The sequence below is a fragment of the Podarcis gaigeae genome (genome assembly GCF_964106915.1).
Source record: "Podarcis gaigeae genome assembly, chromosome: 4".
Classification (NCBI taxonomy): Eukaryota; Metazoa; Chordata; class Lepidosauria; order Squamata; family Lacertidae; genus Podarcis; species Podarcis gaigeae.
In genome coordinates, this window is record NC_139677.1 from 15,809,037 (window position 1) to 15,836,219 (window position 27,183).

The 27,183-nt window shown below is 41.9% G+C and overlaps 1 protein-coding gene across 2 annotated transcripts in view; it reads right to left on the reverse strand.

Annotated features, from left to right (window-relative positions):
* The window catches only part of GPC6 (glypican 6), a 768,070-nt gene that overhangs the window by 709,600 nt on the left and 31,287 nt on the right, over positions 1–27,183 (reverse strand). The gene's annotated exons all lie outside the window — the stretch shown is intronic.

A 27,183-nucleotide genomic window follows, 5' to 3' on the forward strand; every position in this document is an offset into this window, starting at 1 on the left:
CCATGGACCAGAGCACGCCAGGCACTCCTGTCTTCCACTGCCTCCCGCAGTTTGGTCAAACTCGAGCTGGTAGCTTCGAAAACAGTGTCCAACCATCTTGTCCTCTGTCATCCCCTTCTCCTTGTGCCCTCAGTCTTTCCCACATCAGGGTCTTTTCCAGAGAGTCTTCTCTTCTCATGAGGTGGCCAAAGTACTGGAGCCTCAGCTTCACAATCTGTCCTTCCAGTGAGCACTCAGGGCTGATTTCCTTCAGAATGGATAGGTTTGATCTTCTTGCAGTCCATGGGACTCTCAAGAGTCTCCTCCAGCATCATAATTCAAAAGCACCAATTATTTGGTGATCAGCCTTCTTTATGGTCCAGCGCTCATTTCAGAATATGCATATGCATAATATGAAAAACATACCCACCATTTGTGGCTTCACACCCACCACACTTATGAAGTGGTATGTGTAACTTTGGTTTAATATAGGAGCTAATAAGTTTAAAGAAGACTGGAAAAGTTTGCTGAATATATAGATGAAAACTGTGTTAATTTAAAAATGCTGGTAGCATTAAGATAAATTCAACAGTGTAAATAAGTTTTGATGGATGCAACATTAGATTAGTGAATGGTTTAGGTCATGTAAAATACGCAGGGATGTATGGTATGCAAAATGAGCCATAGAAAGAGAATGGAAGTTATCAATTTAAGGTTATTTAAATGAATATTTTGAAATGTAATTTAGAAAATTATATATCACACACACACACTAATAATCTAGGAGCTAACTATTCAAATGAGCTGGTACTCTTCCATACATAATGCACATCACCTCTCATTGATAAACAGACTGGACACAACAAATATTTTAAAACTAATCAATTAATGTTCATGTCACAATTTTAATCTCAGAAAATGGATCTGAGCTACTTTGCCAATTCATCCTAAAGAAGCAAAAAAAAAAAAAAAAAAAAAAAAAAAGAATAGCCCCCGCCCCCACACCTGATGAGGAGAAACTCAACAACTTTATATTTCACCTGGTTAAGTAACTTATCAACATGCATGTTAAATAGCCCAAAACATTTTAATAGGTGTACTTTATTAACAGAATTTGTCATATCTGAGTAGCCTATAGAAAATTGTGAATACCAGAGCAGATTTAAGTAGCAGAGATAAATGATAGTGGACATCCATAAGACATTAAACATTTCCATATTCATTACTATCTGGAAGATCAAATTTGCCTAGTCCAAGATAAGAAAGTTCTGCTGTATTTTATATCACAGTTTCCATAACCAAAGTGCTAAGGTTCCATTTAAAATGGTCTCTTCAGTATAAAAAGATATAGTCCTGACTACATATGTGTTTCTCCCACAAATGTACAGGTCACTTTTATAGTTTCTGGAATCCTAGCTTTAAAAAAAATTTTTTTTTAATGCACTATAAACTCATAGAATTGCAGAGTTGGAAGGGACCCAACTGGTCATCGAGTCCAAACCACTGCAGTGCAGGAATCGCAAGTAAGGAATCCATGACAGAGTCCACTACCTCCCAAAGAGGTCTGACAGCTCTTGCTGTCAGAAATTTCTTCCTGATGTTCCAACAGAATCTCCTTTCTTGCAATCTGAATCCATTGTCTGGGATCCTACCATTTGGAGCAGCAGAAAACAAGCTAGCTCCATCGACCATGTGATAGTCCTTTAGACATCTGAAGATGACCATCACATCATTTATCAGTTTCCTTTTCTCCAGCCTAAACATACATCAGTGATTCAAATCCCTGTGACAGAGTGAGCCCCCTTTCCTCTCTCCCAGCTTCTGCCAACCTAGCAGTTCGAAACCACGCCAGTGCAAGTAGATAAACAGGTACCGCTGAGGTGGGAACGTAAACAGCATTTCTATGTGCTCTGGCTTTTGTCACGGTGTTCCATTGAGCCAGAAGCGGTTCAGTCTGTTAGAATTCCTGCTCCATGATTGCAGTCATGGGATTTTTGTCTATCAAATGACGGTATATGTTTTGACTCCACAGAGTGGGAAGTGACGGAGACAGGATGTTTGTGTTGCTGTGTTCCATGAAGTGGGACTATTGTCCTTTGTTCTTTCTCTTTTTGCCGTCTGATGCCAGAGAGAGGGGGAGCCATGATGTAGTGCTCCGTGTGTGTTTATATGTAAATAAAGTAGATTAGCCAAAATGCTGAGTTGCTGAGGTGTGTTATGCAAGCTGCGAAGACGCTGCGGATCCCTAAGTGTGCCGGTGTCTGTTGGCATCGGTCGCTGTGATGTTCGGGCTGAAGAAAGCTATTGAAGCCCCTGAATGATCGACCAGGAGGGTGAAAACATGCCAGTCGGGCATGTGTCTCTGCTAGGGTCCTACTTGAGAGTAGGACGAGCTCCTGACACAGTCATGACCCGGAAAGCTGTCTGTGGACAAACGCCGGCTCCCTCGGCCTGAAAGTGAGATGACCACCACAACCCCATAGTCGCCTTTGACTGGACTTAAACGTCCAGGGGTCCTTTACCTTTTACCTCATCTTGGTCACCCTCCTCTGCACACATTCAGCTGTTCTTAAACTGTGGTGCCCGGAATCAGATACAGTGGTCCAATGGGATCTGACCTAGGCAGGTACAGTTATTGTTCACATCTACTTTTATGTATTGTTTGGTTTTATATATAGTACAGTAGACCTTAGAAATTGGATGTGAAAAATCTTTATCTTATAACATCAAACAATATGAAAGCATATGCATTACAATATAAGTTGTGCATCAATAGATGTTTGAATATGACTTGCAGTCATGCACACCAACACTATCAATTAGCACTAAAAATTGCTGAGCAATCGCCACAGGATGAGACAATGGACAACCTATTTGTTTCCATGGCACAATTCATGACAGAATGGACTAGTGAAACAGACAGTACAACAGAGGCTTTAACAAAAGCAATCAAGTTAATTAGTAAAGAATGAAAATCTTACTGCTATCACTCCCACATAGCAAATAAGAGATGATGAAAATAATCCCAATGGAAATCATTGCATTATAGATATAAAATCTTAACGCCACACAGCTAACGAAGAATTCAGCACTAAATAAGAACTCTAAAGATCTGAGAATATTCAGAAGTAATTGCTTCCTAGAAATGTTCACCCCAAGCATTGCATGGAAACGAGAGATCAGAAGGCAATAGGCCATCTGACTGTGAAGAGATTGGGGAACTCTAAAAGCTCCAGTTCACTGAATGAATCTCTTCATTGAATGGGTCATAGCATCACCAAGCTCTCGGTAGGGTGAGGGAACCACAATTTAATGAGGACTACATCAGGCACACAGGTGGCACTGTGGTCTAAACCACTGAGCCTCTTGGGCTTTGCTGAACAGAAGGTCAGTGATTCGAATCCCCATGACGGGATGAGCTCCTGTGGCTCCTGCCCAGCTCCTGCCAACCTAGCAGTTCAAAAGCATGCCAGTGCAAGTGGATAAATAGGTACCACTGCGGTGGGAAGGTAAATGGTGTTTCCGTGAGCTCTGGTTTCTGTTACGGTGTCCCGTTGTGTCAGAAACGGTTTAGTCATGCTGGCCACATGACCCAGAAAGCTGTCTGTGGACAAACCCCGGCTCCCTCGGTCTGAAAGCAAAATAAGCACTGCAACCCCATAGTCGTCTTTGACTGGAGTTAGCCACCCAGGGGTCCTTTACCTTTACCTTTTCCCCCCTGTCAGGCAATATGCCACATTTTTTTTTAAAAAAAGATACTTGGGGGATTATCTGTGCAGGAATGTCAATGAGCCTTTGGATCGGGGGGGGGGGCTAAGCGGCCAAGGACCCCCCAAGATTTTCAAGGAAGGGGCTGGGCCCCCTCAGTATTCTGTGGTGACATGTGCATGCCATGCACACACACCACATGATGTGCTGATGTCACTCGTGCATGCTGCACAACATGCTCACGTCATGCACACAAGCCGCATGCAACATGTCAGCATGTCAAACGGCATGTGTGTGAAACTAGCAAGCCATGCGGCAGGCTGTGCAGTGCTGGCCCCCTAAAACACGGGGGCAAGCCGGCACACCTGATTTGTATATTGATATTGCATCAACAGCAAGGGTGACTACTAAACACAGCACAAAAAAGAGGATTATAGAAAGACAGAGATTCCCATAAACTTTGCATGTGCATGTGCTTATTAATATATGGATATATAAATTTGGAATAAAGGATGCGGGTGGCCCTGTGGGTTAAACCACAGAGCCTAGGACTTGCTGATCAGAAGGTCAGCGGTTTGAATCCCCGTGATGGGGTGAGCTCCTGTTGCTCGGTCCCTGCTCCTGCCAACCTAGCACTTCAAAAGCACACCAGTGCAAGTAGATAAATAGGTACCGCTCCAGCAGGAAGGTAAACGGCATTTCCGTGCGCTGCTCTGATTCACCTGAAGCAGCTTAGTCATGCTGGCCACATGACCCGGAAGCTGTACACCGGCTCCCTCAGCCAATAAAGCGAGATAAGCGCCAGAACCCCAGAGTCGGTCACGACAGGACCTAATGGTCAGGGGTCTCTTTACCTTTATAGATTTGGAATTAATTACTGTAATTTCAATCATAGTGGAGAAGACTGACCAGATGACTGGAAGTGCATGTTCAGTTCTGCTGTCCCGTTGATGGACAATTTGAAGACAACTGCTGCCCTCTGGCCCTTCATTTTTATACCAGACTTGGACTGGCCACCGCTTGAAACGTAGGACTGTAAAGCAGGACACATAGCTACCTTATTGGCAGACTCTATTCTTACTCCATGTTCCTTTGATTGCACCTCTGATTTATGCTAGCAGTTCCTGATCCATCTAGTGAAATAACCTGTGCGTAAGTCTGCTTGCACACATCCATCTCTCTAGTTGGAACTGCGGCAACAGCTAGTCCTGTATGAAATAATTCTTGTAAATGCATTAGGAGCCAAATGAGATTCAAGGGCTAAGGAGGCGTTATAAAGACATGACTATGTAATGCGTTCCAGGCTGCACACATGAAACAGGAATTATGTAAACAGCACAGTTCATCGGACTTGGGAAGAAATTGCAGCAATCAAACGAAAAACAGGCAAACTATATGCCTCTTTTCTCATGTGGTGGAAATCAACCAGAAACACAAAGCTATGCCAATATAAACACAGCAAAGGAGAGTAGAGTAAGCCAAACAAAACACGCCAAGATTGAATACAATATTGAATACTTTGTCCTGATTTCCATAAGTACATGCAGTTTATTATTCTTTCTTAAGTTGCCAAGTTATAGATTCACCCCCCACGGACTTTCAAGCACTAGAGGGAGGGAAAGCAGGCATGCAAGTTACTTCACCTCACCAACATTCCTGTTGGAAAGTGCCATTCATTGGCGGACATCTTCCATCTGCCAAATCATGCCAAGCTGTTACATAAGGGAGGGGAAAGGGAGTGGGGAAAAAAGAGATGACAAAAGAACTTCAGCAGCACTGGTTGGCTGCTGGTGAGACCACAGAGGCTGGAAGCTACATTGGAACAGACCATGTAAAGAAACCATAGTTGACTTGAATAAGTGGAGATTAATCAGAAAGAAGAAGGGAATGAAATGAGATGAGATTATTGAATGATCAGGATGGTGAAAGGTGCATTCAGGCTCTCTGGGTGCCATAGTTAAGACATTTTTTGAAAGGTCATGTACATTTTATTACATTTATTAAATATAACACATGTCTGAATTAAAGTTAGCTCCATTTACATCCTTCTTCTTTTCTTGTTGTGGTTTTACAAAACTCTGTTAAAGGCATTCTCTAATGCAATGGGCTCTTTTCCAGTTGCTGTAGTGGAACAGTTGATATATTTGTTTACTTATGAACATTATAGGCAATAACTCCTTTAAGAATGTAACATATTAATGGATTAGCAAGAACGCTAAATGTTGTGGTTGGAAGTAGCATCTTTGTTCATTCCAGGAAATATTTCATAATGTTATTTTGTTTTCAGACCCTCCAAGTGCCCCTATTTTCCAGGGACAGTCTCAGATTTACAGAAACTATTCCAGTTTCTGATATGATTTTGGAATGTTCCACTTTTCCTTGGGATGTCCCTATTTTCATCAGAGAAATGTTGAAGGGTATGTATTTTAAAATAGAAAAATGCCAGGTTTACTGGGGCGGGGTCTATTTAGAGACTACAGTGGTACCTCTGGTAACGTACTTAATTTGTTCCGGAGGTCCATTCTTAACCTGAAACCATTCTTAACCTGATACCACTTTAGTTAATGGGGCCTCCCGCTGCTGCCGCCACGCAATTTCTGTTCTCATCCTGAGGTAATGTTCTTAACCCAAGGTACTACTTCTGGCTTAGTGGAGTCTGCAACCCGAAGTGTTTGTAACCCGAGGTGTTTGTAACCTGAGGTACCACTGTACAGAGATATGGGATAGGGAATTCCTAAGGAATAATGCCTTCTATCAGGTCTATCTCACAATTTAAGGAAGCACAAAATCATCCCATTAGGTCAGGGGCAGCCCTTATCTCTGGCTTCTCAATTTTTAAATATGAAAAACACCACGCCAAACTAACTCTACATAGGACCAACCAAAGATCAGTCATAAAATTTATTGGTTAAATGTTGCTGAATAACAAAAAGAGCCGAGAAAATAGTAGACTTGATTTGGCACACAATTCACAAACAGAGAGTGGAGCAATTTGTTGAATAAATTATTGGCTGTAAATTATTAACACAGTTCTACTTGTAAAAGAGAACCTTACTATGGCAACAACAACAGCGTAGAAACAAGAGCAGACCAAGCAGCGAGGGACAGACATACATCTATATATTTTCTTACCCTATATTACAGATGAAACTATGAGTTGTGCTAAATAAGATTCCTACAGTGCTGTGCAGTTGATGACCTTGATAGGTATTCAAAGAGAGAATCTCTCAGCTTTGTAAGCCTGTTGCTTTTCTTCAGCACCGATACAATAAATTTCACTGCCAGTGCTGATGTTAATTAATTTATGTAAATCAGTGCAATACAATCTCTGATTACTATCTTCTTTACTTTATTAATTTTGACTGCTTTCAGAGAATGACTGATGTACAATATCAACCAAGTTGAGAATCAAATATGCACCCCAAATGAAGCAATTTTAACATTTGCCCAATTGGCGTCAACATATACCGTATTTTTCGGTCTATAAGATACACCCGACCATAAGATGCACCTAGTTTTTAGAGGAGGAAAACAAGAAAGCAACGCAAAACCTCTTGAGTGAAGAGGCAGGAGTGCTCCCGTTGCGCTCAAGAGGCTTTGTGTGGCTATCCCTGAAGCCAGAAGAGCAAGAGGGATCAGTGTGCAGCGATCCCTCTCACTGTTCTGGCTTCTGGGATAGCTGCGCAGCCTGCATTCACTCCATTAGACGCACACACATTTCCCCTTACTTTTTAGGAGGGAAAAAGTGTGTCTTATAGAGCAAAAAATACAGTATATGTGCCTGGACATTCTTATGGGCACAATTGGTCTCAGGGCTGTCTTAAGCATATGCAGCGGCACGGTGCAAAGATCCACCCGGCGCACCCCCCCTCCCTCAAGTTGCCCAATCCTAGGGGCGCAGGAGGGTGGAGCCAGCCGGCCGCTTCACCATCTCACTGGCTCAGTCACCCCTGAACTCTCAGCACAGAGCTGCCCACAGAAGAGCCCGCAGCAGTGCTCCAACAGATGGGTGTACTCCAGACTCAACTCTCAGGCCCTGGACTCTCGGCCTGGTGCCCTTTAGAGCCTGGCGCCCAGATGCCCCACACCCCTAGATGGCCCTGATTGGTCTATGGGTGCCACCTTGAAACTCAAACATTGTTTGCATGCCTTGAAATTTCCCAGTGCAGGAGAAGACAAGGGAATAATGGCTTCTCCCACCAATTTCTTCTGCAGTGCTGCTGTCTACCCCTTCCTCAAGCAGCTGTAGGAATGAGGACCCAAGCTGTGCTAACTTTAGGCAAGAGATAGAGGTTTGTGGCATGACCAAGGGGAGAATATGCAGCTGCCTTGTCTCCCACTTCATCAAAAGGTATTCAGGTTGCAAGGTGACAATTCCAAATCAGTCTACTATGAAGCCATTCGTGGATTGATTCCATGTAATCAAAGCAATTAAATGATGGCTAGGTGGAGATGACCAATCCACAATCACCCTTATTCATCCACCAACTTCCACAATCTTTGGGAACATGCACTCAGGAGCCTCTGCTTATTAAACAAAATCCAATCTCATTGGGTTAAACAGAAATATAAAAAATACAATATACAATATATACAAAAATGGAAATGTAGAATATATCTCATTGTCAAAGACCAAGGGATACATCTCATGGACTGGGGTGATTTCATTTATATATGGTATGTAAATGTATGCAGTGGTACACAATGAGGTTCTTCCCCCTACACTTGACAAAGTTGATGAAGATTAAAGTTGATGAAGATAAACTTGAAAGATTGCCAAAGATTATTGTTTACATTTCAGGCATTTACCAGATCATTTACTTTCAGTGAAACATTAATAGCTTGTCAACAGATCCCTCCCACCTCTTATCCTGTATGTCTTTGGACTTAAGGATAACAAAGAAATAACAAAACAAACAAAAACAAAGATATCTACATGGAAGCGAGTTGGAATATAGCAGGTGTTTGATCAAAAGTGGCCCAGGATGAATTATTTAAACTATCAAATGTGCAAATTCATGTACTCCTGAGAAAATAAGTGGTAAATCCCACAGAAATCAATTAAGCAGAGAAGATTCCCACTGCGTTCACCAAGAGTTAATTTAGCTGTATTCCTGGATTGTCTAAACCTGTATTATTCAACTAATACTAATAAAAGTTGTAAGAATGGGCTATCAGCTATAAAAAGTTAGGTTAACAAGGTCTGGAAGCTGGAAGGAGCTATTCCGGCTTAGCGAGCGTGTATTTCTTGCATTGCAAAGTTGAATCTGTACACATTTACTAAGGGGAAGGAGAAATCATTCAAGGAACTCAGATTGGCAGAACGTTATCCAAGCATTTGGTTAAAACTGCAAGCTCCAAATCAGCTCCAGACTGAAGCTCTGTAAAGGTAAAGAAAGGTAAAGGACCCCTGGACAGTTAAGTCCAGTCAAAGGCAACTATGAGGTTGCCACAGCAGTACCTATTTATCTACTTATCTACTGGTGTGCTTTCGAACTGTTAGGTTGGCAGGAGCTGGGGCAGAGAACGGGAGCTCACCCCGTCGCAGGGATTCGTACCACCAACCTTCCGATCAGCAAGCTCAAGAGGCTCAGTGCTTTAGATCACAGCACCACCTGCATCCCTGAAGCTCTGTAGGAGTGTCCAACACAAGCATTCCCCATACTAGCACAAAATACTGGGTAGGGCCTTGATTTGTGACCATTTGTGACCAGCCTCTGAGGACATTGGGGACAATGGAAATAGCATATATTTCTGGGCATCTCTGGGTGCTGGTAAATGTTCTGTGACACCAATGGAAGCCAGATGGACACCTACTGTCTTGGTAAATTAAGGGGAAGGGACTATGGGGAAGGAGTCCTCAGACGTGTAGTGGCTCTAAAACAGGTCCCATCCAGATAAGTCCCCAACTTCAGAAAGTTATGAGTCCAGTCTTCTTGGGGCCAGGATCAGTTGGACCCCTCTCCCCCATCCCTTCTAGAATTTCATCCCACCCAGCCTCTTCTGAGTGATTTGCCTTACTGCCATTGGCAGATTCGGCACAATTTCCAACTGGGAAAATAGCCTTATTTCTTCAAACAGCACATTTGTGTTTCTTCTGCCTCAGCAGAAGATACATTCCTGCCTTTTGCCATCTTCGTCCCTGTCTCAAAACAGGTCTCCCAGGCTCAAAGAAGCAAGTTGAATGGTCTGGGGTACTTGGGTTTTAGCCCTATGAAGTCAGACAATGATTATATACAGTATATGCTCTCTGACAGCTGATTAACATTCACCACTCCAAGTTGAGGTAGTCTGAATAATTCTTGGCAGCTGTACATTTTAAATATTAGAAACTCTATTTACATTCTGGCTTGAGTGAAAGGTAACTTTGCCATATGCAGAGAGAAGCCAAGATTATACCTTGCAATGATACCAAGGTACTCATGGTAGCCATGCTTTAAAAATTATTGTTGTTGCTGCTACCGTTCTTTTTATTTTTTAAAAACAGTCTCTTTGATCTTTAATACTTATTGAAATTATTTTACAGGCGAAAAGAAAAACCCTCTTCTACCTAGACCTTTGGCTAATTAAACAATCTATAGCCTTTTAAACTGTGGGAGGGGGTATGGTTTTTTGTTTTTGTTTTTATGTTATGTATTTTTGTGTTTTTGTACTGTCAACTGCCCTGCCATTCTTGGATGGAGGGTGGTATAGAAATTTAGTAAAAAATAAAAATAGGCAGCTCCTAGAATAAAAGATGCTAGACTTTCTTTCATCCCAACATCATTCTATCAACCCCACTGTTCCATTAGCAAACTACTGGTCCAGAGATGACAACATAAAGAGATTTGTATATCTACATTTGCAGGAGTAGGAGAGAAAAATGCACATTTTTAGTTCATATAACTCTGCACAGTGAAGAGTACTGTGCAGTTATATGAACTACTATATTTGTCCACCTGACTTCTGCTCCTGTTGGCAGGAAGACAAGCAAATGGATGCGATTTACAGTACTATTTTCCCATTTGACAGAATTCTGACAACTCTATATATGCCCCCTACTATCTCTTGAATAGTTTGAACCAGTTGACCCCATAGTCAATAACTTTCTTTTCATCTGTTTGTAAACAAACCCACTAACTTAAAGCCACTCCATACTTCTGATGAAAGCTTACATTACAGTAGATTTGCTTAGCCTATAAGGTGCAAGATTGTTCACAGTTCAAGGAAGGAAGGTGGTGATAAAAGACAGGGAGGCTATTGAATTTCAGTATGTTTAGTTGTTTGTTTCTCTACCATGTAAAATATGACATAACGGTTGAAATCTGTAACTGTTTTCATGTTTCTCTTGTGCTGAATCGAAAAGTGGTAAGAACACAGAACACTACAACCAGAAAATGTGTTGGTATATGAAGTATATATTCCATACCCTCCAACATTTATCTGATGAAAATAGGGACATCCTATCCCATAATAATACTAATACTAATAATTTTATTATTTATACTCCACCCATCTGAATGGGTTGCCCCAGCCACTCTGGGCGGCTTCCAACATGTAAATAATAAAACCTTAAACATTTAAAACTTCACTATACAAGGCTGCCTTCAGATGTCTTCTAAAGGTTATGTAGTTACTTATCTCCTTAACTCAGGGGTTGCAAAACTCCATACCCTCCAACATTTCTCTGATAAAATTAGAGACGCCATAAGGAAAAGTAGGATATTCCAGGATCAAATCAGAAACCGGGACTGCTTCTGTAAATCCAGGACTGTCCCTGGAAAATAGGGACACTTGGAGGGCATGATACTTTTTGCACTAAATTAATAGGTAATCTGTATCACCACTTGCTTTTATTAAAAAGCAGCATTTGGAGGGCAAACAAAATATTATGGAGTTCCTTTTAAAATGCCATTCTGATGATGCTAAATTGCCACTGCTGCATGCTACATCAGCAGTAGGCTGACTCCAAAGAGAGAAAAGAAAATCAATCTGTTTGTAAACTACCCTGAATGACAGTGAGGCAAGGTGTCAATATTTAAAATAAAAAATAAAAAGCAAGCCTCCCCAGTGAATCAAAAAGCCTGATGTAGAGCTATATACAAACTGCATTTTGAAGAAGGAGGAGGAGGAGGAGGAGGAGGAGTTTGGATTTGATATCCTGCCTTTCACTCCCTTTAAGGAGTCTCAAAGCGGCTAACATTCTCCTTTCCCTTCCTCCCCCACACCAAACACTCTAATAATTTGCATACAGCCCTTAATCCAAGCACGTTCTCAGGCCAAATTGCTGGACTTTTTTGGGAGGGAGGGGAGATGTGGGGAAGCCACATACAGAAGAACAATCCATTTTTGTTGCTGGCCTTGCAATCTCATTTGCTATGACAGTAGCCAGGCCCTAAGCCTCTGATTTATGCTGAAATGCATTTGTTTTAGCATCACATGAATGTATGCATCATGGAAGAGAAGGGGCACCTGAGACCATTCATACAAGCTTTACTTGTCATGTTGCTAGTAATGAATTTCTTCCAGTGTATTGAATTTGGGGTTCCAGGTTCATGTCATCATCATGAATACAGACTGGGAGAAGGTTCCCACACAGGAACCTTTGTTTCCCAAGGCAAAAGCGACATTGGATGGATAGGAAGCACAGATCCTTCTGTAGTTTGCAAAGGGATCTTGTAGTTCTACTACTGCCACATCATTCTGAAGTTTGTCTCTGTCTTCAGCATGGGTTTTGCCTCTCACCATGGAAATCACCAAACGTCCTACTGTGGGCTTATGGGCTAGGTAAGAAGAAACTGAGAAAGAAAAAAGATGAATAAGAAAGAATTCATCACCTTTCTTTGCTGAACCATCTTTGCTGAATGCCCCATCTCCCAGCCATGCATAGTGAAGGATCTGGGACTGTGTTTTCAACTGAAGTGGAATGCATCCTTCTACTCTTTAGACTTCTATGTTACAATAGTTTCCAGGCTACTCATAGTTTCTGAAGTATCATTGACTTCAAAGGCTTTTAAGAGCTTGTCGGGTACCATTATTCTGGCCTTCCTCTGCTTTTGATTGTAAACCATTAGTCTCTGTTCAAGGGTCTCTGCCTAACATTTGCTTCACTGTATTAGGGTTTGTCCTGTGCTTTAGAAAAGGTGGGAGATAATAAAAAGATGAACCAAAAAATATTCAAAAGAGACCATATAGGAAAATAATATCACCCATTCACGTCATGGATTTAAGGATCTGTTCAGTTAGACACATTCCAATCCTCTTAACCTTGGGCAAACAGGGCAATTATTAAGTGGCATGAAGTATCCCTGTCTCAGTAAAATTTACAAAAGCTTCAGATGGTTTTGTTTCTCACCAGAAGACTAGGACAAACATTTGGCAGTATGAACAACAACAGCAACAATTTGTTAGGCTCCCTTCATTCTAAGATCCCCAGGCAGGTTGCAACAATTAAAACACAATGCTAAAAGCCATTTGAAATGGTACATACAATCACACAAAGGTGTGTCCTAAATACTAAAGATCTGTCCTAAATACATACTAAAAATATGTCTCTTCAGTTTATAGAGTCTGGAGCTGAATGTGGGTTTTCAGTGACACTGCATTTTACTCAATGGTTTTCTATTGACACAATGGTTTTCTATAGCACAACTACATCAAGATGCAGGTCCTAGCGAATGATGTCAGAGGATTCAGCAAATACAGTGCTACCTTGGTTTATGAACTTAATCTGTTCCAGAAGTCTGTTCTTAAACCGAAACCATTCTTAAACCGAGGCGTGCTTTCCCCAATGAGGCCTCCCGCCTCCGGTGCCCTTTCACCATTCAGATTCTGTTCTTAGACTGAGGTAAAGTTTGCAAACTGGGACACTACTTCCAGTTTTGCAGAGTTCGTAAACCGAATCGTTCATAAACAGGGCTGTTCTTAAACCAAGGTACCACTGTACAGTAACCTTCTCCATCCACCTGTTTCGCCAGTGATCAGAAACAGAACACCAAGAAGCAAACATAATCAATGTGAGTTTATGGGGGAGGGGGTTAAAATAAAAAGTCCACAAATATTACACAATATATTATGGCTTTTTGGACATATTTGTGCTGGGTGTCTGTGCCATTGGACATTTTATTTTTATAAAATCTGAATACTATTGTCCCAAGCATCATTCATGGGTGAGCAACTATTGCCCTGCAGAAAGATGGCTCTGTGATTGGCCATTAGCTGCTTCATTAACATTAAAAGAGAACATACAGGGATGATATGGAGAAGATAATGAGTCAGCAAATGATACAAGTAGCTGATGGCGACTGTAAAATTTGAGACAGGTGACCAAAAAGAATTATGTAAACGTGTGACATGGACTCCTTCTGCCACTGATGCATCTTGCCTAATGCAGCACAACAGTACGCAGCACTCAGACATTCATGCAAAGTAAAATGATACTCTAAAATTAATTAATAATGGTGTCCTGATAACTCTAGTCAGACAAAATAAAGAGAGTAGATGGATGACTTGAATGGAAATCCACAACGCACGCAAACATCTCTGGAGAGACTAGCTGAAGCTTCCACAACACTTTCAACAGCCAGTGATAGAAATAGTCTAAATGGCACTAAGTTACTTAGACAGGGCTGGGGGTTGGAGGAGGCAGCAAGGGTGGTATTTGGAGAGATATGAGAAAGATGCAGATGAACACCCTAATAATAACTTAGAAAATAAGGAATAAATAAAACACTGCTGAAATACTGTGTCGACATGGGAAACGGAGATGCATGAAGAGGTCTAAATGGTGACATCACGTGCGACAAAAGAAAGAAAGAAAGGAACCCAGGTATAATTCTGCATCATATGTGCTGAAACAGATATCGTTCTATCAGACAGAAGAAGTAGGATTGCTGTGGAATGGAATCATTGGTAGGTCACAACCAATGAATGTGGAAATGGTCATTCGTACTTTCCTATATTCCACTGTAACACAGATCCATTTTTCTCACTATTGTGTGTGGTGTTGGAAAGAAAAAATACAATACTTTTCTCTCCTATGCACAGGAGGATATCCAAGGACATCCAAGGCCAGGGATATAAAGAAACAGATTCCAGAGGTTCTCTCAGCCTTCTGGCCCAGATCAGCAAGCGGAGGAACAGCAAGCAAGCACTCTTTTGTATACAGTGGTACCTCGGATTACAGACACTTCAGATTACAGATGCTTCAGGTTACAGATTCTGCTAACCCAGAAATAGTACCTCAGGTTAAGAACTTTGCTTCAGGATGAGAACAGAAATCGCGCAGCGGCAGCGGGAGGCCCCATTAGCTAAAGTGGTACCTCAGGTTAAGAACAGTTTCAAGTTAAGAACAGACCTCCAGAACGAATTAAGTTCATAACCTGAGGTTCTCAAACTTAATCCATTCTGGAAGTCCGTTCCAAAACCAAAGCACACTTTCCCATAGAAAGTAATGCAAAATGGATTACTCTGTTCCAGACTTTAAAAAACAACCCCTAAAACAGCAATTTAATATGAATTTTACTAACTAACAAGAGCATTGATCCATAAAATGAAAGCAGTCACATAATCAGTCCATCAGTAGCTGAACTGGGTTCCACACAGAGACAAAAACAAAACGAAAAAGCTTCAAAGCCAAAATTGCAAAATAAATAGCAAAGACAGACAGACCCCAGTGTAGTAGTAACAACAACAACAATTTATTACTTATATCCTGTCCATCTGGCTGGGCTTCCCCAGCCACTCTGGGCAGCTTCCAACAGGAGACTAAAAATACATGTAACACTCAAATAGGAAGCATAACACTCAAAACAGAGCATGTTCAGCTTCCGAAAAACTGGAACACTTACTTCTGGGTTTGCAGTGTTCGGGTTCCAAGTTGTTCGAGTACCAAGGCATTTGAGAACCAAGGTACCACTTTACTGTAGCCCAGGAGCAGGGAATCTAAACCTCTCAAGCAGTCTTGCAGAAGCCCAGATGAAACAGTTTAAAACAGGGAAAGAAGAGCTAGATAAACACTTCCTACCTCACAGCATTATAATTTTTGAGTAGGCCTAATTCCACTCCCACAAGCAAGAGCAAGGAGAGATGGTTTCTGTCTTCATTACTGTTCTCTATGTCCTCATACATTGTCATGTTTCTGTGCAACCTCAGTACCAATCACTTTGCCACTAAAGCTATCCTGTTATTTCCAAACTTCATGATGATCCTGGAAGGACCCAAGATTTAGGGGTGTCAAGGTATAAAACATGCTATATACCCTCAGTCGTCAACAAGAATCTCCACTAAATGTAGATGCTTATCATAGCTTTCCGTCAAAGGTCATTGCTTACAATTGCCATAATGCACAGCCAAGAGTGATATCCATTTCTGTACATACATGCACATAAACACTCATTATCAGTGTTCAAAGGAGGTTTAAAAGGAGGGGTAACATTGCCTGTTGATTGCAATTAACGAATAACAACATGGCAAGCCTTTGACAAAGTGTTATTAGAGCTTCCGGAATGTGTGCCGATGTGCAAAAACTTTCAAATGCAAGATATAAGAGTTGCAGGAGCCTGTTCTGCTTCTCCAACATTGTTACACATGTATAAACAGAATATCAAATTACTGTAGCAGCTATATGAAAGAGGAACATTTGGTAAGGCGTTTTTCCTTGTTAATCCAAATGAAGAGTTATTAAATATTCACACAGACAAAAAAGCTACTACGTTCATGCACTAATCTTAATGTAGTTCAAGAAGAATTATGAAGTGAGAATAGGATAGCTGTGGGGCTATTATTTATAACATATACATTTTAAAGATTTCTTTCATTATTCAAGCAGCCTTCTAATAACTGCTGGTGGTATGAATCAACTGTCAAGGATTTAATTGTCATGGGGACTTAATAGCCACATTTTGCCCCACATTACAAATGTGGAAACCAGTTGGTTGGTGTGACATTACAAAATGTATCTCAGGTGAATTAATGTAAATGGGAGGGTGAAAGCTACCTTATTTAAATAGGCCTAATGAAGTATTCATTATCAAATGTGGCTATTCCCTCATATCTGAAATAAAGAGATGGTTGGAGTTGGTTGCACAGCATGTATTGTACACTGATCACATACCCTCCAACATTTCTCGAATGAAAATAGGGATGTCCTAAACAATTATTATTATTATTATTATTATTATTATTATTATTATTATTATTATTATTTTATTTACACCCTGCCCACCTGACTGGGTTGCCCCAGCCACTTTGGGCAGCCTCCAACATATATAAAAACATAATAAAACAATAAACATTAAAAAAAGCTTCCCTAGATATAGGGCTGCCTTCATATGTCTTCTAAAGGTTTTATAGTTACTTATCTCCTTGGCTCATGGGTCACATAACTCCATAACCGCCAGCATTTCTCTGATGTAAATAGGGACATCCTAAGGAAAAGCAGGACATTCTGGGATCAAATAAAAAACCGGGATGGCTTCTGTAAATAGGAACACATGGAGGGGTCTGTGATCAGGACTCAAGCTCCCATCAGGCATCAAACTTTGAGCCTGACAAATTTGCAGCGGAGGAAATAATATGAAGCTACATTGTACCAAATCAAGTCATTGGTCCATATATCCCAGCGCTCCCTTCTCTGACTGGCAGAAGCTCTCCAGCATTTCATGCAGAGATATTTCTGGCATTAAGTGGACATGCCAGTGACAGAGCCTAGGACCCTTCTCCTAAGGCCACAGCAATCGTTGTTGCATCAAACACTGCTTTTGAAATGGGGGAGACTTTCAAAGCTGGTTTGAGGTATGGTATAGTGGTCTGATGTTTAACAAAAATAAGATACTGGCAAGCGTCAAACTCTTAGTGTGCTTCAAGTATCTCTTTCGATCCTGACCATGGAGGACCAGAAGTCCCATGGATCAGACACTATGCAACCTATCTGAAGAGAACCACTTCCAGCAGGGGCAGTCGCAGAATCATCCCATAATCCAGAAGATCAATCCGGATCATGTCTCTGGCCAACATAGAGCCTTGGGAGCTGTTCTGTTCCATTATTGTAGGCAATCAGGCCACCGCGTAAACCATCAGCAATTTGCTTGCTGTCTCCCAACATGCTCAACACCCCTTCCCACACCTAATACGTGGCATTAATGTGCCAATATGGCATCTTGCTTTGGGTAGACTGTAAAACCCACACTAGCTCTGCTAATGTGTATCCTTCCCCAACACAAGCTGACAATACATCACTAGATGATAACACAGTGGCATAGTGCGGGGGGCTATAAGGGCCATGGCCCGGAAAGCAAAAACCAGGCACCACTACACAGGCACCAGCTTCCACAGGGATCCCCGCCCTGCCACAGCGAAGGTGGCAGAGCAGCCTCTCTGCAGGTGACAGGGGAATTCACAGCCCAGGGACACATCGGCCGGCTGGACTCTCCTCTGTGTGGGTGAGCAGGCAGAACAGTGCAGCCTCACTAGCTCTAGTGGGGGTTACTCCAGCAGTAGCAGTGGCTTTCCTGTGCCGGGCACTGGCAACCCATGCTATGCCACTGTGATAACTGTTGGGAATTTCATCCCTCCGTGCTGCAGGTGTGTGATGGTAGTTGTCACGTTTACATTCCACAGTGCTGGATGTCATGGGAACGAAAGTTCAGATACGCTGTTCCATTCTCATTTGCTTTTGCTTTTCCCTTCTGTCCGAGGAAGAAAGAGAGAGAGGAGCCATGAATTTGGGACTAGCAGTGCACAGCAGCAGCTAGTGGCGATTTGGGGCAGAAAATTGGCAGGGGAGGAAAGGGTTAAGCACCCTTCCTTCCAGCTCCCCTCCATACCTCTGCTCTCAGTCATCCTGTCCCATTGTTGCTTTCTAAGGGCATTTAAAAGAATCTTAAAATGTCTATATGTAATGTGTAGTTTCTCCTGTCCACCTAGCAGTTCGAAAGCACGTCAAAGTGCAAGTAGATAAATAGGTACCGCTCTGGCAGGAAGGTAAACAGCGTTTCCGTGCGCTGCTCTGGTTCGCCAGAAGCAGCTTAGTCATGCTGGCCACATGACCCGGAAGCTGTACGCCGGCTCCCTCGGCCAATAAAGCGAGATGAGCGCCACAACCCCAGAGTCGGTCACGACTGGACCTAATGGTCAGGGGTCCCTTTACCTTTACCTTTAATGTGTAGTTTGGTCCAGACTCAGGTAGAAATCCAGGACAACTATATTATACAGATTTGTAATGCAGCTTCCTATCACTGTGATAAAAACTGCATGCAAGCAAGTACTGAATTATCAAAAGGCTGACAACCAGCCATCCTCCTGAATGTGACATGTTTATCATTCACTAATATATATATTTTTCCTACTTGGTATGATATTTCTGGCATTTAAGAAAACTCACAGGTGTTATACAGCAAACAAATTACAACCCTTTTTATTTTAAAAAGTCCATCTGTTCCACAGAAACTGGTAGTCCCTAAGTAGAGTGGCAATATAGTTGTTATTATTGTTCTTTTTTTTGAGGGGGCGGGGACAGCCATTTGTAAGACATGACAAATAATAATATACTTTCTTTAAACAAAAGCAAACAAAGTGAAATTATTGTTGTTTTGGACAGCTTTTACAAAATGTCAGTTCTCTCATGAGTTGGGAAAATGCCAAATATCTAAGCTTCCATTATTAGCTGGTGCGAGGTGGTCTGCGTTGCTTTTTAAGCTGGCAAAGGTGGAAGGGAAACACAGAGAAAGAAAATTAATTTCTGGCCTTGTTTGTGGGGTTTAGTTGATGAGATTGCAAACGCTACCTAGGTATGCCTAATACGCCTCAAGTCCCAGATGGCTCCTCAGGGGCATAAATAAAGGCCAAGAGAAAACAAATGTATTGATAGCTCTGTCTTTAAAAGAAACCATCTGTTTTCAGCTTGTGGCAAGGAAGCTGAATTGTTGCATCCTACCTAACTGTGATTAGTTTTACAGGCTATCTGAAACCTCTAGCACTGGCTATTTAAAAGAAGACACCAAAACAAATGACATGCAAGGGAAGCAAGCTTTCTTACCAGCTACAAATGGTGCATATTTTATTTGGAATCAAGTCCCACAGAGTCTATTTTGGACTGTATCCTAAAACATACATTACTGCAATGTGACACATCATGTATCAAAAGCCCTTAGGAACTATGCTTTAAAATGCTGAAAAACATGCACAAAATATAACCCTAGAACAAATGGAAGGCATGCAACAGTCTAAACTATAGATAACAACAACATTTTTTATTCCTTTATACCCCGCCCATCTGGCTGGGTTTCCCCAGCTAATCTGGGCGGCTTTCAGCAAAATATAAAAACATAATAAAATGTCAAACGTTAACAAGTTCCCTAAACAGGGCTGCCTTTAGATGTCTTCTAAAAGTCAGATAGATCTCCTTGACATCTGGTGGGAGGGCGTTCCACAGAGTGGGTGCCACTACCGAGAAGGCCCTCTGCCTAGTTCCCTGTAACTTGGCTTCTCACAGCGAGGGAACTGCCAAAAGACCTCAGTGTCTGGGCTGAATGATGGGGGTGGAGACGCTTTTTCAGGTATACAGGAACGAGGCCATTTAGGGCTTTAAAGGTCAGTGCCAAAACTTTGAATTGTGCTCAGAAACACACTGGGAGCCAGTGAAGATCCTTAAGGCCCAGTGTTATATGGTCCCGGCATCTACTCCCAATCACCAGTCTAGTGGCCGCCATATGGGCATGGTGAAGCTTAAATTATATACAGTGGTACCTTGGGTTAAAGACGCTTCAGGTTACACACGCTTCAGGTTACAGACTCTGCCAACCAAGAAATAGTACCTCAGGTTAAGAACTTTGCTTCAGGATGAGAACAAAAATCGTGCTCCGGCAGCACGGCAGCAGCAGGAGGCCCCATTAGCTAAAGTGGTGCTTCAGGTTAAGAACAGTTTCAGGTTAAGAACGGACCTCCAGAATGAATTAAGTTCTTAACCCGAGGTAACACTGTACATTGAATTTGTATGCATATTTGCTTATTTAGGCCCACTGTGCTCAATGGCGCTTGTTCCTGGAGGAGTGTGCATAAGATTGAAGCCTGAATCTCCTCCATTTAATAAATTAATTTCTAGCCCATCCTCACAGCACTCACCGTCATTACAGAAGGTGGTGACATTTAAAACAAGAAAAGCAAAATAAAGATGTATAGCATCTTTGTCATGCATCACAGATGGGAGGCTTAAATAGGTTCATTTGAGACATTTGATTTGGACCTCAAAACCCAACCCCGTTCAATATGATCAAAATTATTTAGCCATTGTAATCTCCTTTGTGGGAGGATACATCCCGCCCCAAATCTGTAATCAGAGCTTGTTCTTGAAAGCTGCTGCCGCTCTCACCAATGCTGTTTTGCAGCCCTCGGACTGATTAAGTACTAAGAGAAGGAAAAGGAATGTTTGTGCCCAGAGGACGACTGAATGAGCTAATCAGGATGCCGGAACAGGTGGCCTGGAGATCGACTGCTCTTCTGTCTTGCGTCAAGTCCCCTTCTGCCTTGGCGTACCCTTCATGTCAGGGCCTAGGAGTACATCTTAACATAATGCAGTGTCATATCATATAAATGATACAACAAGCTTCATCACAGCATTTGTCTCCCAAATGGTGCTTTGAATATGTATTTGGAAGAAGAATCATGCTCTGATTAAGAGCTTTCTAAAGATGCAAAATGACATCTCCAAACGTCTTTGTTCTCTTTTGCAATCCGGTACAAGAACAATTGTCTACAATAATAATAATAATAACAACAATAAAAGGAGTCCTCGGCTTCCACCCACTATTCATTTTTGACATTCAGAATCACACTGTAAAGGCCCAAATTTCATGAGGAAAAATGTGCCTAAACGCCATTTGTGACCATGACAAAAAGAGCACTAAAGGGCTTATGACAGGCATGTCCAAAGTCCATTTCAGGGGCCTAATCCAGCCCGCCAGTCGATTTAAACTGGCGCCTGTGGCAGTATATGTCCTGGGGTAAAATCCTAAAAAAAGTTCAGCAACTTCAATTCTGAAAAAAGCTCAACAGCCTTGAAAAAAAATTGTAAAAAAAACCCAATTCAACTTTGGTCGGCCCTCACGTATGTTCACTTCATCAAATCTGGCCCTTTTTGAAAAAAGTTTGGCAACCCTGGCTTATGCTAATACTGAATTCACCAGTCTCTGTAGACTAACTGTGGGGAACATTCAGCCATCCAGAAGTTGCTGAACTAGAACTCCCATTGTAGCCAGCCATTGGTCATGTTCACTAGGGTTGATGGGAGTTGCAGACCTACAAATTTCCTTGACAAAGAACCTGAACAAAATATGAGTACCGCTAGCATATCTCTGCTGTAGCCTGATGAAATGGCTGCTACCAGCCAATGAAGGGAGCAGCCTGATGGGAACACATGCGAGGAAAGCTCCAAATGGCATGAGTTCATACCTTGGAGAAGATTTCCTACACTAGATGGTAAAAGGATGAAAATATATATATGCAAAGCAACTGGAGTGAAGCACTGGCTCAGGTAAGTAGAGGTTCAGTTGTCCTGGGCTCCATGTTTTGGGAGGAAGGCTGGGATAGAACAGACTATGAAAAAGACCCTACTCATTGGAATAAATTGTGGTCTAAACCTCCCTTTAAATCCTTCTGACCCAAAGGAAAGGAATTCACTTTGAAACTTGGCAATAGATGGTACCAAACATCATGGAAATTGGCGCTAATACATCCAGGAACCTCACCAAAATGCTGGAGAGGCTGCACCTCTACAGACACATACCTCCACACGTTGTGGGATTTGTTAGGAAGTCATTCTTCAAAGAAACAGAAAAAGGTGCTTGTAGCTTTAAAGAAGTTTTCTTTAATGGTTAGGAGTGACATTCTAGGCTGATTGGTTACAGCTGGGGATTCTTGCAAGGTTCTTAGCAAACCATCTCGTAATAATATCTGAGGTGACCCTTCCTGAATCCCAAAATGGTTTTTGGCCTTCTAGGGGGACAGTGGACATGATTTTCACCACTCAACAGCTTCAAGAAAAATGAGAAGCAAAACCAACCCCTGTATATGGCGTTTATTCGACACTGTAAATCGTAATGCCCTGTGGACTGTCTTTCTGAAAACTGGCTGCCAAGATAAATTTGTAAAAATCATTCGGCTCCTTCATGATAATATGACAGCAACAATCGCAGATAACAATGGCTCTCAAAGTGAACCATTCACAGTGGGATCAGGTGTTACACAGGGTTGTGTTATTGCCCCAACTCTATTCATTATTTTCATTGCCATGATCCTACACTTTGTCGAAGGGAAACTCCCCAATGGAGTAGAAATCATATATCGAACAGCTGGAAAGCTCTTCAATTTGAGTAGGCTGAAAGCAAAGAGTAAGCTTACCATAACTTCTGTCATAGACCTTCAGTATGCTGATGACAACGTAGTGTGCACACGTTCAGAGGATGACCTCCAAACCATCCTAAATATCTTTGCAGAAGTTTACAAAAAGCTTGGCCTATCACTCAACATACAAAAAACCAAAATGCTGCACCAACAAGTACAAAATAACCCCTCTGCAGCATCACAAATCCAACTCAATGGTGTAACGTTGGAAAATGTTGATCACTTCTCCTACCTAGGCAGTTATCTTTCCACAAGGGCCAACACTGATGCCGAAATCCAGCATCACCTGAGCTGTGCGAGCGTGGCTTTCTCCCGATTGAAGTGCAGAGTGTTTGAGAACAGGGACATTCGCAGGAAATCAAAATGCTTGTTTACAAAGCTATTGTACTACCAACCTTACTATATGCTTGTGAAACACTTATAAATGACATCTCCAACTCCTTGAAAGATTCAATCAATGGTGTCTCTGAAAAAAATTTACACACCACTTAGGAAGACAGGCTAACTAATATCAGTGTACTGGAAGAAGCAAAGATCACCAGTGTTGAAGCAATGATTCTTCAACATCAACTTCGTTGGACTGGTCATGTTGTACGGATTGTCAACATCGCCCTTTGAGCCAGTGCCACCGACTGGACTCATCCACTTCAGCACTTCCAGAGACCACCTTCTGGAAAGGAACAGGTCAAAGTGCTGTGGACTCACAACTCAGAGCTGTGAGCACCAGATTCACTCCCGAAGACAGTCGTTGCACAGCAGAGTACAGCAGAGCATAAACCACTCGGAGAACAGCTCTGTAGAATAACTACTTTTATTCTATCTACAGCTATCATGCAAACTATATACAGAGCTAAATGGAGAAGCTGAACTGCACTGAGTGTCTGCAGCTGCTCTTAGCAGCAACCTTATCTATACAGAGATAACACACTCTCTCTCTCTAACACTCAGTCTCTCTCTTTGATGTGAGGCTGAAGCGGAATAAGTAGTGAGCAGAAACCGCCCCCCTCCTCTCTGGAGAACCACCAGAGAACATCAGCAGATTCTTGGAATGGGAGGGGTGAAATCTCCTCACGGATGCCTAATGATCGTCTTCCAAAGCAACTACTCTATTCCCAACTTAAAAATGGAAAGCATAATGATGGTGGTCAACAAAAGAGGTTTAAAGACTGTCTCAAGGCAAATAAAAAAAAATGTAGTATAAACACTGACAACTAGGAAACACTGGACTACGAGTGCTCCAGTTGGAGAACAGTCTTTACCAAAGGTGTCATGGGCTTTGAAGACACTAGAACTCAGGACGCAAGGGAGAATTGTGCTAAGAGGAAGGCGCGCTTGGCAAATCCACACCATGATCAACTCCCTAACCAATGTCCCCACTGTGGAAGGATGTGTGGATTCAGACTTGGCCTCCACAGTCACTTACGGACTCATTGTTAAAACTGTGTTTATGGAAGACAATCTTACTCAGCTACAAGTGATCGCCAAAGGAGAAGGAGAAGAAGAAGAAACCCATGGAAAATCTCCGTGTTGAAGCCTTTGGTAATACAGTGTCAATGAACCCAATTACACCTACAACTACAACTGAGCCCCAGCCAGCATAGCCAATAACCAGAGTTGTAGTCTAAAACCTCTAAGAAAGGCTGCTTTATAGGAATATCAAGAATTGCAATCTGCTGCTGTGTGCAGAGTCCAGACCCTTGTAGACCTCACACTGCTTATCTATTCATTTCACTTTCCATCCCACTCCCAGAACAGTCCTCTGCTCAATGCTCAAACAAAATGAAAGATCAGCTGCCTTCTGTTCTGCTCCTATAGGATGCCTCCCTGCTCTCCTCTCTCAGGGTATTAGTTTCCTTTCCTTTTTGCTGCTTCATCACTCAAAGGGGAATCGGATGACTGCTGCTTGGTGGAATGGTTAGCTGCTGCTCTTGAGGAACTACTATTGCCAAATTAAAGTACCCCCAAAGTACATGGGGTCATCCAGAAGTACAGATCCAGAAATTCTTTACACATCCACTCTTAGCTATCGGACTGAAGACATGGGGCCTTCATCCATTATTTAGGGAGCCTCTTAGATGTACTTTGAGCAGAAATCCATGCATGTCCCTTCAGTGTGTGTGCGTTTTTTTCCATCTTCAGCACCTGTTGCAGCATCTCTTCCAGGCAACCCAATTATTAATTCAGGAAGATAATCAGCGGAAGGCTAAAAAGCAAGAGCCAAACCGAATCCAAACTCATCTAGAGAGCCTATTACAAAACATGTTGAGAAAAAAACCAACAGGCAAATATAAAATGCAGTATTTTCTGCCTGGCCCCTAAAACACCCGTAAGAGATGTGTTTAACTCCTTGAATAACCAACTGCAGGGTTCTTAAATACACTTTCATGGAAATCATAATAAGCAGTGGGGCATGATAAGCACTTAGCAGACAATTCTATGTAGCCTTTGTGACTAAGCACTTAATTCAAGTGGCCTTCTTTTGTGTTGTGGACTAGACACAGAGTGGTAGCCTGATCTTCTGGAAGAGAGAGCAGCGATATTGGCTTCAGGCCAATCAGGCTGAATTACATTGCAACTTCTGATTGGGACAGTCTAAGGTGTTTTATGTGGGGTTGCCTTTGAAAATGATTCAGAAACTCATGGCTAGGTTACTGGTTGGCACTGGGTCTATAGAGAGTACAAATTTGCCTGTGTGGTTTTTTTAACTACCATGAAAAAACACCCTTTGCGTCCAGATATCGCTTCTTAGCCTTTTGGCTAAGATCAAGTGTGTAGATGTGGTTGGACTACATCTCCCATCAAAGGGACATGGTTGGCGCTGTGGCCTAAACCACTGATCCTCTTGGGCTTGCCGATCAAAAGGTTGGCGGTTCGAATCCACATGATGGGGTGAGCTCCCGTTGCTCTGTCTCAGCTCCTGCCAACCTAGTAGTTCAAAAGCACACCAGTGCAAGTAGATAAATAGGTACCGCTCTGGTGGGAAGATAAACGGCGTTTCCATAAGCTCTGGTTTCTGTCACAGTGTCCCATTGCACCAGAAGCTGTTTAGTCATGCTGGCCACATGACCCAGGAAGCTGTATGTGGACAAATGCTGGGTCCCTTGGCCTGAAAGCGAGATGAGCACCACAACCCCACAGTCGCCTTTGACTTTAACTGTCCAGGGGTCCTTTACCTTTACCTTTTACATCTCCCATCATCCCTGACCATTGGCCGTGTTGGTTGGGGATGACTGGATTTTTAGTCCATCAACAATTGGTCCTCCACAGTTTCCCCATCCTTCCTTTGCAGCTTAATTGGAGTGTTCCTCGAGGGCTGTTGGTTCTGCACAAATCCTCTTCAGAAGCTCCTTTTCACAAGGCAAATGCCTTTTGGATAGGATATATAATGAAATTAAGAAAATTTTTGAAGTGACTTTCTTTAAGAGGCCAGAATCTTTCCTGCTGGGGATACTAGATAGCAAAATCCCCCCAAAATGTCCAAACAGTATTTATGTATGTGACTACAGCAAGAATTCTCTGAGCACAGAAATGGGAGGAGAAGAGGACACCCTCAAACGAAGAACGATTGATCAAAATCTTGGAATATGCAGAGATGCCATTGATAAAACTGATGCCACTGATAAAAGATACAAATTGAGAATCTTTTAAAGAAGACTGGAACCCCTTTCTAGTCTATATAAAAAGTTATTTCCCAAATGCAAAGACCACAGTGTGGTTTGAAGTATAAGAAGACAGCAGAATATATTAAGAAACACGTTAGAGAGGATGAAATTAGATAAGATGGAACCTTAAAACGCAATTGTATGTAATTTGGGTTATAAACATCAGTATTGGGTGAGTGAGAAGTCACTGGTTTTACTGCATTGGAATCTAATTGTTGAGTAAAAAATGTAACTTTTTACATGGAAAAGGGAACAAAAAAATATTATTATTATTATTATTATTATTATTATTATTATTATTATTATTAAAAAAGCTCTTTCTCATACATGCTGTTAGAAAGCAAGGCATAAGGTAACCTGAGATATAACCTTTTCCATTGGTTTCCCCCCCAAATTTTTTTATTAGTTTTCACAATATTATAAACAAACAAACACACAAGACAAACAAACATAAATC